This window comes from Ursus arctos, unplaced genomic scaffold (genome assembly GCF_023065955.2).
Source record: "Ursus arctos isolate Adak ecotype North America unplaced genomic scaffold, UrsArc2.0 scaffold_10, whole genome shotgun sequence".
Taxonomy (NCBI): Eukaryota; Metazoa; Chordata; class Mammalia; order Carnivora; family Ursidae; genus Ursus; species Ursus arctos.
The window spans coordinates 24,062,926-24,075,946 of NW_026622764.1; positions in this window are offsets into that span (position 1 = coordinate 24,062,926).

The window sequence follows — 13,021 nt, forward strand, 5'->3', positions numbered from 1 at the left end:
ATAAAGTAGGAAAAAATACAGAGAGCTTCTATACTAATTTTAGAGAAACTGAATCAGTCAACATTATTTGCATGTAGTTACACTGAGCAGAAAGAGCCAAGCATCTTACTTGCTTTGCTGGAAACACATACAATTTCCCCTCAAAACAGAAATATATACTTCTTGTCAGAATTAGGACAAAGTATTTTGCATTTTCATAACCAGGTTAGAGTAAATTTATATATATTTGCAAACACTAATTTAGATTCATTATAATAGTTTTACATTGCAGATAACGCTGGTCATATGGTAGCAATCGCTACATTGTAATAGTTTATACTTAATTTCAGGAATAAAAAAAGAATTTTTCATTTACCAGAATATATGTCTATGTGCATTGCAATTTCATAATAAAAACCCGACACTAAACTATTTTAAGCTGAAATTTAGCAATAAATAAGTTTTAAATATAGAAGCAAGGATATAATTGCCTAAGAATTTTTGATTTAGGTATTTCAATTGGAGAGAACAGATTCATTCATTTCTGTTGAACAAGCACTTCTTGAAAACTTAGGCCCAGTGCTCTGTACTAAGAATATAAAATTGGAAGAAGAGGTTCCTGACTTTAGGAAGTATACTATCTAATAGGAAGTGAAGCAAACAAAAAAAAGATCACAATGTTATGATGAGTCCTATAATAAAAGTATGCAAAGCATATGCTGAGGAACCACAGAGGTAGACACTTAGTCATGAAAAGTTGCAAAAAGAATGCTATTAGTGTTAAGTCTCAAATATGGCGGATCGGCACATTTTGCCTTATAAGGTCATCGTAAAATGTTAATATTGGTAATACTGTGTAATATAAATATGTTACATTATAGGAAAATGTATTAAAGTGGAATGTGTATTTAGTTGTTGGCACAACTCAAACTCACTCCTACACTAACATTAAGAGTTAATGTATTTTTCTCTTTTCTATATTACATGGGGTAGCTGTGGACTGCTCTGGAGTCTCACACAAACGGGGAGACAACCTATTAAACCTGAGAATCCATGGTCACCAGTTTCAACTTGGCTTTCAGTAATCCCTTAGTATCAGTCTGTTTGGTCTGCTGTAAGAAAAATGCCATAAACTAGATGGCTTATAAGCAACAAATGTTATTTCTCATAGTTCTGGAGGCTGGGAAGTCTAAGATCATGGCACCCACAGGTTCAATGTCTGGTGAGAACCATTTTCCTCATAGATGGCCATCAAAATTTTCACCATAATCTCACATGGCAGAAGGGGCAAGAAACTTCTCTGGAATCTCTTCTATAAAGGCACTAATTCCATTCAGGAGAGCCCTGCTTTCATGACCTAATCACCTCCCACGGGCTCCACCTCCTAAAAGATCACACTGGGCATCAAGTTTCAGCTTATGAATTTGGGGAGGGGGCATAAACATTCAGTTCACTGTGGTATTTAAATGCATTTTCTTTTTTTTTATTAATTTTTTTTAAAGATTTTATTTATTTATTCGACAGAAATAGACAGCCAGTGAGAGAGGGAACACAAGCAGGGGGAGTGGGAGAGGAAGAAGCAGACTCATAGCGGAGGAGCCTGATGTGGGGCTCGATCCCACAACGCCGGGATCACGCCCTGAGCCGAAGGCAGGCGCTTAACCGCTGTGCCACCCAGGCGCCCCTTAAATGCATTTTCTAATCAGCTTTCTTGAATAATATCTGCAACAATATTTTAAAAGTTTATTCATTCTGAGCATTTCACATTATATTTCACTAAAAAAATCTTAGAGAAGACAAAAAAAATTCCAATTCCTGGCACACACAATCCAAAACTACCTCTGCAGACTTGCCATCTGTAATTTCATACATGCTTTAGTCCACGCTGCGTCCCTCCTCCTATGAAGGCAATCTTTCAGTTTTGCTCTAAATCCCAGCCTCTCCCCTAATCCTTTTATTCCCAGTTTTTCTGTTCTTTTACCTTCTGTTTGTATTCCATTATCTATCCCTTTGATTTTATTTATATCTTTATATATTACCTGGTGACTTCCATTTTAAAATTAAAAACTGAGATTTTCATTATTCAACAACTGTTCTCATTCCTCTTCTTCACAGCCACCTGTGGTATGTGCAGACTATAACCCCCTGTTCCTATCTCTCCATGTCTCGTTAACTCTCAGTGATCCCCGGTCGAGCTTCTACCCACCACACCACCAGATGATTCCAGGTCAGTCTAGCAGGACCTGTCCAATGAAAACATTTTATTCTTCATAATATTTGATATAGTATCCAAGATTGTCGAGAACTCAGCTGAGTAAATATTTGCTAGTCTTCTTTATTTCTCAGGAAATTTTTAAATAAAATATAAAGTGATGGACCCCCCTGAGAACAAAAAGCAGTCATTGAATGTTTTCAATTATTTTGTGTCTTTATACTCCAAAGTGGCAGAAAACAATTCCCCTCAACTCTAAATGACAGTAAATAAATGTTAAAAGGAAGAAGCCTAGGTAGTGTTAACTGGGAAAACTATTCTTTCTTTAGAATGGTTACAGCATCATATTCTCTAAGGAGAACTGCTGATTTTTAGGGTCATGCATCCGAGTAGGAGTGTAGTAAGAGAAACAACAGGCCATGACTTCTTGACAAGAGAAGAAGCTAGAAAGGGAGTTTTGCGGGATTTTAACACGCACTGAAACCTGTCCCTTACTCAAAGCCTAAAGGAAAGGGGAGAGGGAAGTACAATAGTGGTGCTGTGTATGAGGGAGGGAGAGAAGTCATAGAGAACTGAGAGATGAGGCAGAGGAGCAGGTGAGAAGGGATGGGAAACCAGGAGAGTCTGCACTGTGGAGAAGGCCTCCCAGTTGTCACACACCATCCTAAAGCTGAAGTTTTCTCCTGTGTTGTGCAAGTCAAAATCCAAGTTAACTAGAACTTTAATCTTAGTACTTTCTTGGTTTTAACTCCATTTTAAGATTTCCCAGGGCCTTCCAAGCAGAAACTGGCACTCTGGAATACTATTCTCATGAAATCTAACTGAACAGAATGACAAAGGGAACTTCCGGAAGTCTGATGCATCCCACCCCCTTTCTGCCTCCACAGACGTGAGGACCATCCATCCCCACGAGGAGAAGTTTGTGAGGGGTCCCTATGGCAGGAGGCAGTGAAGAACCCACTGTTCTGGAAAAGTTGGTCTCTACAAACACAGGACAGAAAATAAAACCAAACCTGACTGCACTCTAAGTTAGTTTGGAAACATCCTTTCCGAAGGAAGTAGGCAGAAGTCCCTGGGATATACATACATTTTTAAAGGCATTCATGAAGAAGGGAGTTACTGTTTTTCCATCTCTGCTTTTTATCCCGGCCTCCTTCCTTGATTTGTATTAGCCTAAACTTTAAATGTTCAAATTTCTCAGTCTTAGTCCAAATTCCTTTGCTTTCTCATTAGTCACCAAACCCAGTGAGTTCTAGCTCAAAAAATATTTCTTCAAAACTTCTCTAGCTTCATGGCAGCACCTGGTCTAAGCCACTATGATTTCTTGCTTTGTCTCCTGCAACAGCTTTCTAGTTATGCACATTCACTCTAGCTTTCTTCCGGATGGTTCTCCACAAAGCATCCAAATAGTCCTTTCAATGTAGGAGTATTATCTCTTGTTTTCTTGCATAGAATACTTCAGTGACTTTCCTTGCTTTTAGGTTAAATACCCTAAATTCTTACCATGGCATATAAAATCATGCGTAAATGTCACATCTAACAACAGTACACTCTCCCTTACTCCTATGCCTGAGCCGCAATCACAGTACTGGAGTTTCTCATACTTCCTAAGCTACTAAGGACCTCATTTCCTCACCTTTTTTCCTCTTTTTTATATCTCTGACAAACAAGTAGTTTCCTTTAGCCTTTAACAATCACTTCCTTCTTTTCACCTTGGATAATTTCTATATATCTTTTATAAATAATCTTAAATATCAGATATTTATGGATGCCTTCCTCTGAACCCAAACTCAGACTACATTTCCACTGGTGTCTACGTCTGTGTGCGTGTGTGCGTGTGTGCATGTGGGTATGTATTCCCTGTATCCTAGTTTTTCATGGTGCTTATCTACTATAAATATGTATATGATTATTGTTTATGTTTATCTTACCCTACGTGACCAAAACTTTATTTTGGAAAGGGAATACGTCCATCCAAATTTTAATTTTGTGCCTTTGAGAGCACAAAGGAGTCTTCTTCTCCTAGTCCTTTTTCTTTTCTCCTTAACGGTATTGTTTGGATCTAAAGATACGTTTTAAAATGAGAGTCAAAGTAAGTCACGAATTGGGTTTGAGAAGAAATACAATCAAACATCAAAAGAGTAACAACAGACAAGTGAGCCAAAAGATGAAAAGATGAATAAAGTAAAGATAAGTACTAGCCTAGAAGAGAGCGCTCTGGAAAACTAATGTCCCAAAAGAGTGCTGATTATCTTCTCAGAAATTAAAAATTTGAAAACAAAAACAAAAACAAAACCAAAAAACCAAAAACGACGCATATGCATTAAAACGTCCTTTTCATTTATTAATAAAATGTACTTTTTGAAATATTACCCACCATTCCCCTTTCAAACAGTTGTATTAAGTTTGTCGTGGCTGCTTAGTCATTTCCACATGCATATGGATTTTCTAATAATTACAACCAAGGTAGAGGTTTGTCTACTGACTTTTTCACTCAACTCACCATACACATTTTCCTGCAGTGTTTACAATAATCACTGTGGTAAGGGCGTACTACACCACTGAATTCGTGTACCAGAGGTTACTACTGTTCCCTGATTTCTGTGCCCATTTTTCTTCAATTGTTTTCTATTAACAATAAGTCTAGAGCAATAGCTAGCTTAATGGGCATATATTTTCCAGTCTTTAATATTTCCTTAGGTCCATCTTCCAAGAGAGAGATTAATCTGAAGCTATGAACATTATTATGGACCTAAATGTAAATTTCAAAATGCTTTACATGAATCTTTTTAAAAGCCATGGAAGAGAGACGACACAAAAATATATCAAAGTTGATGAAACACATGTAAGGGGAGAAAATATGGATTAAAGTCAGAGTACCTGGCCTAAATACCTAGGCTCTGTAAGTTAACTACCTTCCTTCCTTATCTTCCCTCTCCCTTCCCCTACCCTTCACTCTCCCTTTCTTGCTTTTGTTATCTGCTGTTATTGTTGACAGACCTCAAAAGCATCCTAGTCTATGTGAAATTAGCTTTCCAAAAGGCAAAATTGCTGTTTGAGAAGATAACACTCAAAACGATTCCTGTGAATCAGATAGTCTATTGTGAGGCAGACTGAATTATGCATTAAGTTGCCACAGATTGAATATTACTATTTCAAGAACTTTTTTTTTTTTTTTCCTCTGGTACTTATAGGAGCCAATAAGTAGAGGAATTTAAGGTTTCCTCTTTCTTGCTGATTTTACCCCTTCCTGTCAGCCTTTCTTACCTCATGCTCTTTCCCAGTCACCTTCCTAAAGATATACACTTAAAACACAAATAATAAATTCTAATTGTTTTGTTGATGTTTAATTGTAAAGAAGAGCTTCACCAGTCTGGCAAACTCATTTTGCATTTCAGAAGAACACATTAACTTTCAGCATAAAATTCCTGTCAAAGACTTTGTTTTGCTACTGCTTTAATTTTCTTGAAGCCTAATTTTCTTTTTCTATTTGTTATGTAAGGGAGCTTCTGAAAACACTGGCGATCTCTGCTCATTTTGCCCTAAGCTAGCTCTGCGCTTGCTTCCCCCCCACCCAAGGAAATGCAATTGCTGAGAAAAATTCACGGATAATTCAGCAGCAATTTTACTTCAGCGAACGGAAAGACAAAAGGAATGCATGAAGAGTAAAAAGCTTAGAAAATAACGGATGAAGGGTCATAATGTTTATTGGAATGCCCAGAGTAAAAAAATACAGACTGTGTAGATTTAAAAGGACATACAGGCCAACTTAAATATATTTTCTTTAAATAACATAATTCTCTAGAGTATGTCCCTAGGTGTTTACAGAGACTTGAACTGCATTTTTTTTTTTTTAAGATTTTATCCATTTGAGAGAGAGAGCAAGAGAGAGAACATAGGGGGTAGGGGCAGAGAGAGACAGACTCCCCGCTGAGCAGGGAGCCTGATCTGATGCAGGGCTAGATCCCAGGACTCTAGGATCACAACCCAAGCCGAAGGCAGAGGCTTAACCAATGGAGCCATCCAGTCACCCCTTCAGACGCACGGTAACTGATCAGTTGAAAACTAAAACTTCTGAGATTATGAGAATGAGTGAAAGTGAAGAGGAAAATTGACCAGAGCAGGCCCAGGCCAGGAGGCCCCAGAAGATGGAAAGTCACTAATCATAAGCTAGAGATGACAGAAGCCCTAATGGGAGCAAGAGATAACCAGCCGTTTCTGCTTCTGTAAACAGGCTTCCCCCCACAGGCTCCCCGCACTACTGTTCCCGCCTAAAGCAGCCGCTGCTCCCCCAGTTTAAACCCACTTACCAGCAGTCAGCATAGCCCTTGGAACCTGACTACCTGCAGTCCCCTAAAAGAGGCCTATAACCCCGTTGCCTGGGGCCCAGATTTTGGAGCACGAGCTCATCTGGGTCCACCAGCATAAAAAATCCGAGTTCTCCTACTTCTCCAAGTGTCACTTGGTCTCTTGCCAGTCTGATTTCTGTTTTTCCACAACAAAAGAGTAAATCCAAGGATAATTTTTTAACTTTGATCAGTATCCTTACCCTGCTAAATTAAATAATAATGTGGACAATCTGGGAACCTTGTAGGAGAAATAAATGGATAGATACATGCAAATAATGAAAAGATCAGGCCTTCTATGTAGAATTTTCTGTACAACATAAAGCATCATAAATGTTGATTGCAGGCGGCACAAAGGTCATAAAAACTTATAGACCATTCACCAGGTTTATCTTTTCAACTTCCCTCCACCCTAACCCCAGATTCACCCCCCCCCATTCCCCACAAAACTTCTCAAATTGCTCCCTGCTCCTTTCTTTGTTTTGGCTCCCACTATAGCATCTATTATATGAAATGTAATTTTGTCCCTTTTTTGCCCAGAGTATGAACAGAGATACAGACTAGTAGGAAATATGTTTTACGAGATCAGTTGTAAAAAATTTCCTCATATGCTTGTGGGGCTGGCAAAAAAGGTCCCCAAATACATAGGGCATGCTCTAGGAAGGGCAGGATGGAACTCTCTGGCATAAGCTAAACTTGCTGTCTACAGTGGAATTTCTCTTCAAGAAAAACTTCGTTCTACGTGTAAGGTCTTTCAATAGACTGAACCAGGCTTACCCAGATTAATCAGGATAATCTCACTTAAAGTCAACTGACTGTGGAATTTAATTGCACCTACAAAACGCCATCACCACAACACCTAGGTTAACGTTTGAATGAGTAACTGAAGGCAATAGCCTAGCAAGTTAAAACATAAAACGGACAGCCATAGTCCGTGCCTTGTAAACTGGGCAGACATACACACCTTAAACCAAATTTAATTCTCAAATAAAGACAATAACAAAGTCATACTTCCATAAAACATGATACAGTTATCTTGCATACCTTAAGATAGGCTATCCCTTTCCCTAAAGGAGGATGAAAAGTCTTGAGGAAATGCTCACATTACTTCTTTGATATAAAGTTAAATACTGTGATATAAAGTTAACTACAAAAACACCTCTTTTAGATTACAAGAGGATAGGAGATAGAAGAAAACATATTTAGTATGTGTATGTATGTACGTGTGTATAAAAATAAGAAAAATACACACAACTATTACAATCCTCATTTCTGCTACTGACCCCATAGTTGTAGCAGGAATTTATAATTACTTTCTTCCTACAAACTCCAATTTCAATCTTCAAGGGTCTGGGCCATTAGCCGTCCTGTTCAAATTGTACTTTCACACTGGCTTTAATCATAAGACATGACAGTACCAGGAGATACCCTAGGGAATGTTCTGTATTTCGACCTACTCTTCCTCACTTCTACTGTGTAGTAACAACCCAATTCCCCCTTGGTAATCTGGGTCAGCCCAGAAAATATTAGAACTCATCTCTGCCTATTAATCCAGAGGCATGCCGAGACCATCGTGGTGAGGTGACAGTCTCAGCTTCCGGGTCAGCGGTGGTACTGTTGTATCTCCTTGAGGACACATTCTTTTGTTCGGAGCTAAGGACTCCAGACCCACAAAAACTAAGGTCATGGGGATAGGATAGCACATGTTGGTTAGTGTAATACAGAATGGCGCCACTCCCATTTCCACTCTCGGATTCCTGCATCAACGAAGGCTAGCTGTGGAAGAAACTGCACCACATCACAGATGCTACTTTAGAGCACACACCACCCCCTGGAGGACACTGCACTGGTCCCGTAAGTATTGTCATCTATCTGGCACCATAACAGAAGGCTGTTTTTACTGTTCATTTCAGGATGATGCAAACATGGTGAGATCAATGATTTTCATGAGCATGGGCCCACTGCCACACTTTATCTGCCAGCCAATGAATTCCTTGAATAGAAGCAATGCTGTACAATACCATGGCGGTGGACAAGGTGTCATATAAATCACATGGGTGGGATAGTTTGGCAGAGGTATTCAGTGCAGGAGAGGTAAATCCATATCCAGAGTAACCGTCTATTCTAGTAGGAATAAAGTACTGCTATTTCTAGGATAGAAGCTGTCCAATGTCATCAGTCTACCACCAGGTAGCTGGCTGTCGACTTGGGGATCCAGTTTTATTCTATGGTGCCTAGTTTTATTCTCTGCTTCTGGCACCATTAGCAGTAGCTGTAGGTCAGACCCGACTTAATGAGTGTAAGTCTGTGTTGCTCTATGTAAAGTCTCCATCCCTGCCACCATGGCCCACTGGGCTCATGAGCAGATTGACAACGATAGGCGGCTAGGGAAAGAGGTTGACTTACATTCAAAGAAATGGGTACTTCTACCCACTTGATTTAAAAAATCTACTGAGGTAACCGTTTCATGAGCAGTCGTATGGGATGCAAGCATCTTCATATTCCTTTCCATTCCTAATAACCTATGCACATGCCTCTTCCCCAAATCTTGTCACCAGTTTTCCCAGTCACGTTCCTTCTAAATCCTGACCGTCTAGCCAAATCACTAACCACAGCCAATGAGTTGCTACAGACTTACACCTCTGGTCATTTCTCCTTCCAGGCAAAAGGAACAACCAGGTGTACTGCTTAGAATTCTGCCATCAGGATTTCCCTTCACAACTATCTTTTAGGGATGTCTAGAATATAGTCCAACAGCTGTCCACCTTAGGTGATGTTTGCCTATCATGCGGAACCATGCATACGAGAACCATTTTTCTTCAGTCAATTATCCACAGAGAACTAACTTTCCATAAGAATATTGGTGTGGACTTCAAAAGTAAACGTAATGGAGCATGAGAGAGGACCAAAGGGCATCTGGGCCACATTATGAAACGTACTTATGCCTTCAGGGCCTGCTGATGCCTCATCTTGTATATACCACTTCCACTGGATGATGGGGTACTGCTTGGCATGCCCAAATTTATGGCTTGAAGGCTCAGACAATACCCAATTCATAGTTGCTGCATCCATGCAAAATCTCCATACCGGCCACCATGATCACTTTGTTCATAAGCTCATTGGGCACTGAGAAGAGTGGCTATGGAAAAAGGCTGACTGGTATCCAGAAATGGGTAACGCTATACATTTGATTAGTAAAATCTGTTGAAATCACCATTTCCCAGAACACCACAGGTTGCCTGGTAATTTGGTGAACTGCGGATAAGTCTTTCTCCTAAGGCCCATAGTAAACCAAAAGTGCTTTCTCAAATTGAGCATTATTATCTCTAGGGGATGACTGGGCTTTGTTTCAAGAACCTAAGGGTCATAGTATGATTAACTTAGTGATGCCAGCAAAGGCATTAAACTTCCAGCATCATTGGATTTACCAGATTATATGCTACAAATGTTAGAGCAGTTTGCATGGCAGTCCAGACCTGTTTCAGAGCCTTCTCGTTCTGGGCCCCACTCAAAATGAAGTTTTGGTCACTTAGTAAATGGTTCCAAGTAGCATAAACAAATTAAGAATATGTTTCCATAGTCCATGGAGGCCCATTAAGTTTTACACTTCTTTTGTTGTAGGAAAGGCCAGATGCAGCTACTTACCATTCACCTTGGGAGGGATATTTTAGTATGCGCCACACAAATGGGTCTCTAGAAATATACTAAGATGAGAGGGTCCTGAAGTTTTGTTGGATTTCTTAGTGTCTGACACACAGCATACTTGATACATTATTTAATATCAATATTGTTGATATTTATATATTAAATAGTATATCAAGTATAGTTTGCTCACCAGGTCCAATCAGTAGAATATCCATATAATGGACCAGCATAATATCTTGTGGAAAGGAAAGGCAATCAAGGTAACCCATGAGGCAAATTATGATTCAGGGCTGGAGAGCTGATATACCCGTGAAGTAAGACAGTGAAGTTAATAGTATTGCTTGCCTTGCCAGCTGAAAACAGGACTTCTGGTGGTATAGCTGTATTCCAGTTTTAGAGGATATGCTGATTTCCTCAAGCAATAAAGTGTTCCACGTGTGGAACAGAAGTTGCAGCTAGAGTTTCCCACCTGGTTAAGCTTATGATTATCTGAGGTCATTCTGCAAGAGCTGTTTTCTGCATTGGTCAAATAAGTTGAATGGGGATGGTAGGAATTACCACATCACATTCTTCAACTCCTTGATGAGGGCAATCCCTGGAATACCCAGGAATGGAACATTGCTTAAGCTTTTTTTCCTTAGGTAAAGGCAGTTCTAGTAGCTTCCACTTGGTCTTCCCCACCGTAACAGTTATCACTCCATAGTTTGGAGAATCAAGATGAAGTTCTGCCAGTTGCTGAGCAGTCGTACGGGATGCATAATATATATAATTACAATTATATATTCTGGAACCGAGGAAATAACCACAGTATATGTTCAGTAAATAACTGGACTGATGACAGATGGATTGGAGCTAAAATTCCACTGATCACCTGACCTCCATAAGCCCACATTCTGAATGGTGGACACGGTGATGCTGTGTCTCCAGAAATTAATTTCAGTTCAAAGACAGTGTCCATCAATCCTCAAAAGTATCATTTCCCTTTCTCCAGAGCCATCATTCTGGTAAGTGGCTGTAAGTCCTTTGGCTGGGAGAAAAAGTAACAGTACACATCTTTGGAAGTATCACAGGGTCCTTACTCAAGTAGAGTTCTATATCTGTAAACTGGCTAAGTCTGGGAGTTGATTGAGGGGCCATGACTCAGTGTTTCACTGATTCAAGATGGACTTCAAGAAGAACCACAGAGCTTTTGAGGGATTTTGAGACCCTACTTACAGATCTTTTTCTCAGTTTTAGTGCCAGGTATGTCCTCTGGACCATCTAGGACACATGAGCAATTCTTACCTGATAGTCACTCTAACATCCCCATCTCCCTAAGTGTCTGGATACTTTCCTCTCAAGTATGATAAGGCAGCTCTGGCACAGGTGAACTTAGAGTCTCAGCCCTAGAACTAGCAAACTGTTGGAACCATTTCTAATTCCTCAAGCTAAAGCACTGACTCCAGAATCTCTGCTTAGTGAGTCCGTTATGGAAAGAGTCAACCTGATCCAACTTCAGGTTCCTTCTACCTTAGGATCCACTTTCACACATATTTTCCAGATTTCTGTCATTATAAATCAGAAAAAGTATGCCGTTCTTTTATCATGTAATACAGAGCTTCATGGGTTATACTTTGTAGTTCACTGTTTGGAGTCTGCTGGAAACGGAGTTTGGTTCTGGGTCTGGCAGCAATTAGGGGTCATGGGTGTAGGTCTTGAGGAGATCATCAATGGCTTGCAAACCTCAGGCCCATCCAATTTACCTAGGATAATATCCCGTAAAGTCAACCAATTTCAAACTTTTTTTTTTTTAAGACATTATTTATCTGACAGAGAAAGAGTGCGTACACACGAGTCAGGGCAGAGGCAGAGGGAAAAGCAGACTCCCCACTGAGCAGGTAGCCCAATGTGGGGCTCGATCTCAAGACCTTGAGATCATGACCCGAGCCAAAGGTAGATGCTTAACTGACTGAGCCATCCAGGTGCCCCACCAACTGCAAACTTTAATCACACCTACAAAGTATACAGCAACACCTAAATTCGTGTTTGATTGAATGGGAATTATAGTCTAGCCAAGTTGATACAGTCCCCTTCCTCTCCATGTATTCCCCAGAGACTGACTCCTCACCAGTCACTCAGTTCTTAGAAATGTAACCATGAGACACTTTTGTGTGTGTGTGTGTGTGCGTGTGTGTGTGTGTGTGTGTGTGTGAGAGAGAGAGAGAGAGAGAGAGAGGGGTGGGGGGTGGGATGGGAGTGCAGTGGGGGCAGAGGAAGAGAGAATCTTAAGCAGGCTCCACACCCAGCATGGGAGCCTGATGTGGGGCTCGATCTCACAACCCTGAGATCATGACCTGACTCGAATCAAGACTCAGACGTGGAACTAACTGAGCCACCCAGGTGCCCTGACACTGGTTCTTTTTAATTGCTGAAGATACAACATACAAAGTTTGGGTGCTGAAAATGTACACTGTTTTGGGACGAGCAAAGCATGAAATGACAAAATGCAGAGAGAGAGAGGAATATATAAATGCGAAGAGAGGTACAGATGAATGGATCAGAAAGTGCTGACTCTGCTGGAGTAGCTTCCAGTGGTTCCTAAGACCCTAGCATACCCGTCTCCTTGGATTGATAAACCCCAGTATCCCTGCAATACATTCCTCTTTTGAGCTTATTTTAATTGGGTTTCTGTTGCTTGCAATAAAAAATATTCTATGAAGCTTTCAAACAAACAATTTGAGACGGGAAAAAAAGCACTACTGAAAAATGCAACGTAATGAATAAAAAGTAAAGCAAGACATTTTATCAAAAAGAAAAAATAAGGGCATGCAATAGGATTTAAAGCCCAGCCTCTGAAGTC